Here is a 4,394-nt window from a genome sequence, read left to right as displayed (position 1 = left end):
ATATTTATATTGTCTTCGGAAACTTCCATGTATTGATTTATTAAACAAACTCAACCAAATAAGCCTAACGTACCTATTACATATTTTATGTCTCACTATGCCTACTGAAGTACTGTAGGTCTATGGCATATTGAAGTTTTCTTTTTTGTCCATTTTTATAAAACTGTATATGGTGTAAACTTTTCCGGATCAATACCCGATGCTTTAATTGTAGGCGTATTAATATCTAGGCCTATATTGCTATTGTAGGCCTAATAAAATAGGCATAGGTTAACATGTAAGCTTGCTAGTGATGAAATGTGAGGTAACAATATATTGTTTCGAAGATAGGCCTATGCGTGAAATACTATAGATCTAAATACACAATTTGAATTCAAAACGACAACATTTTTGATGCGGAAAATACGGATAGAAAAAAAAAACTGAACTGAACAACCATGAATTAAAAATAGGTTTTGGCCTATTTAAAAACCTAGAGGTCCACTGATTAATCTCAGATAAAATAGTATAATACATACTCCAAGTATCGAAATGCACGCCATCGTGTCGGGATTCAATACGGTATTTCGACATTAATATTTATAAATTTAATTTCTATTGGCTTGTAATTGGGGATATCTAATTTTAATATTTTCAATTCCTGATAATGACATAATTCATTTCGAAATATTGAACCCCGACACGATGGTGTGCATTTCGATACTTGGGGTATTATCTTAGGCCTATTTAAGCCATCTGTAATAGAGAGTCTAAAATGTTAATCATAACATTAAATTAGCTTACATACACACCTAATGACACGATCTAAACAACAATTTTCTAATATATTAATATTATTTTACTTAACATAAATCCTAAAATTAAATAACATCCAAACTAAAAATAATGTGGTGTACCTATTTCTATGCCATGGGCAATGGCCAAAACATATTTTCTATTGCCTCCACCCCTTAAATCCGCCACTGATAATGACCAAAACTCACGAGACTGACTGCCTACCGTACCTTCGGTAAATCTTGCAAAATGGTATTCTTGGTCTATTTGCATGATCATGATTTTTTCATACATTCCGATACACATCTTTAAACTAAACCCGTACCGGTAATCATACAAGCTAAAATTATAACAAAATTATCCGTGAGCTGCATATAGTAAATGAAGAAAGAAGAAAAATCTTTCATATTGATTAATATTTCTATAGAGAAAATCATAACCATTTTATTTATTTATTTATTTTAATGCCTATTTAAGACAATTTATCTTTATTGATTGGCCAGATACAAAGCAATTCTGTGTTGGTAGTACCGTAGCCTACCATATGCATACAATGAAAATTCCCAAAGCTTGGCTGATGTAATTTTTAAACTGTTAAAATATTTAGACATTTAATTGTCTGGTCAAATTGCATTGCTTTAACGAGCTTTATCCGTAAAGAGGCGAGACGTTTACGCCGTCAAAACAGACTATACAAATATCAACATGTTTTTAATGGTTTGATTAATTACCGCTCTTGACGCTGATGAATAATCTAATATCAGGTTATTCATCAATCTTTAACTGTTTTGTGTAAAGTTCGGTGTTATGAGGACGAACATTATCAACTTGTTCGTCACAGTAAGGGTGTTTGTGACACGTGAAGCTCGATAAATCGATTTTGACATGACAATAACATGAAAATGGTAAGTGATATAGATCAAGATGTCACTAACTTGATTCATGTGACGTAATTTAAGTATTCCCACGGGTGAGCCAGGGAGGAATATACAACTTAAATTAATTAAGTAACAGATACGACCGGTAGCGTTTAATTTATGCTAATGCAGTTTAACATACATTTGTAGAATTGAGCCTAACCTGAGATTTAGTGTTATTCTAGTTAATTTTAATTGATTGTATTTTTCTATTATTGTCTTACCACGCAGCTATCAATGTTATGTTATACTGTAGTAACGTTGCAGTTTTGTATATAAATTATATCAATGGCAGCACACTAGGATTTTCCCGACGGCAGGGCAAACGCTACCAACAGGCAGGGCAAGAGTTGTACTTTGGCGCGTAATGCCACCCAGAGACCTTAGGCCCGAGCAGGGGGAAGTTTCGGGAGGGGAAATGATTGTATTGGCATTATAAAAGTAATTTATGACCTGCTAAAATGTCCCATGATGGGGGACCCTCCCCAACGGGGGTGGGGGAGGGGCGCTGTATCGGATCGTCAGTAACACGCGAATTTTCTACTGAGATGGAGCTACTATTAGTATGAATGAACACAATTAATGTGAGGAAATAAGATTTTGATGAACCATAGACTGGTATTATGTGGAAGATTGGCACTACATTTGGCTGTTTAGCTGGAAACTGTATGAAGAGTAAGAATTCCGATGATGGAACAGGAAGTCGCCTTATACGCCCGACATACAAAAATCGTCCAAAATACTTCTTCAACTCGGGGGTCGTCTTATAACGCGAATCGCCTTTAATGCGAGTAATATACGGTATAATGTAATTTTTGTCTATATAACGTTGCAACGTTTAGTTAACGTCAACTGGATTTCTGGCCAACTTGGTGAACGTTGCTGCAACATTGTGTTAAGGTTAACGTGATTTCTGACTAATTAACGTTGCAAACGTAGATGCAACACTGAGTTATCATTACCGTAATTTCTGACGAAATAACGTTGTTGCAAACGTTGCTGCTGTAACTGTAACATTGCTTTAACTTTAGTTTCTCACATAACCTCAATTATCAGGCCTACCCTAATTATTATCCCTCACACTAGTGAGATTTTACAATCTTATGGAAACGATAACGAATACAAATACGTCATCAGCATTATCGTCATTTGTGCCTAAAACAAGCTTGGCAATACATGTACGAGCTGAAAATGATCGTTTATTCATGTAAAAGGTAATAATGGCCTAAGTTGTGACAGATATGCTACCATAGGGGATGGATTAACTAAACATTTTTATGACTGTATTCTTTATTGTTTCGTAAACTTGCGAAACCTTCCTAATATTACATTTTCAGTTACAAATATTTGCTATTTGCCCACATAATAATGTGAAAGGCCTGTCACACCAAGGCAATTCAGTTGCCTTGGTGACACTCATAATCAGTAAATCACATGTACTCTATTTGTTAAATTTTAGAGTGTGGACAAACCCTAAAACAATTAGACTTGGTTTTGATTAGAGCATCAACAGACCCAAGTGATTAGCTTTGGTGCTGAATAGATCAGAATTGTTAAATATGATGTACTAAAGGTGTTTTCTTTTGCATTATTCTTATCTAAATATATTATAAATATAATTTATACAGGCTTAATTAAGTATACATGATGATTAGTTTTTGTTCTGATAATAGACTCTCTCTTGATAGATTTTGAATCTTTTATGAAGAAATTTTATATTTATATCACACTCAAGTAAAAATCATTACTTTGAGAGCGGGGAAAAAAAATTATGGTGACAGAAAATAAATAAAGTCACGATTTTATTGTAGGCCTATAACACCTTATGTTTTTAATGCGTTAAACTTAATAAACTGTTAGACTTGTGTTATTTTTAATTCATGTATTCAGTAATTGGCATTGAATGATAGTTATTTGTACCTGCACCTATCTCTGTCATTACTCATTAGTTAATCGTGAACTTTCTCGATATTATCCGTGTCTGTCATCGGGTTGTTTATTAGATTTGTTTTTTAACTTACCATACTCCAATCGAGGAACCGTCCTAGGGTCGGTCAATAATGACGTGAGCGGGACTAACTGATAATAAAGGTCTAACGCATTCGCCCTTCTTCCATTGGACCAACTAATGAATTAGACCTAGCAGAGTTACCCTTCTTCCGTCCTCTAGTAAATTTAATTAACACTAGTCTATTAGCTTCTATTAAAATGACACGAGTATTAATTTGTACGGTTATATTATAGAAATACACGACACAAACTGATTGTCGTATGCCCATTCGCTTTGTGTGAATATTATTTTATTATTTCTATATTATATATAATTAAATTACACATAATAATAATAGTAATAATTATATAAACTTACACATTCATGTTCAAGCACACAACTAGCTGTACATCCAAATCATCAACATTTCATCAATACAGTTAACGTAGTTGTATACCGCCCTCCTTAGTTTAAAAAGGTTTTTTTTTTTTTTTTTGCTTTTTAACGATATTGTAGATTAAACCTAAATTTGTCTTTTTCCAGGGTTGAAGTAGTACTTGTTAGCATGAATCTTTTAATGCTAATATTGTATTTGTCTATATTGATTATAATAAGTGTCTACATGTTCAACCTCCTTGCACACAATTTCAAAGCCATCCAAATTTAAAGAGCTGCACAGATTACATAAACTTTATTCAAATTGATAACAAATA

The sequence above is a fragment of the Anneissia japonica genome, unplaced genomic scaffold (genome assembly GCF_011630105.1).
Source record: "Anneissia japonica isolate Jap-2015-1 unplaced genomic scaffold, ASM1163010v1 scaffold3862_len378127_cov164, whole genome shotgun sequence".
Lineage (NCBI taxonomy): Eukaryota > Metazoa > Echinodermata > Crinoidea > Comatulida > Comatulidae > Anneissia > Anneissia japonica.
Note: the sequence above shows the minus strand (reverse complement) of the source record.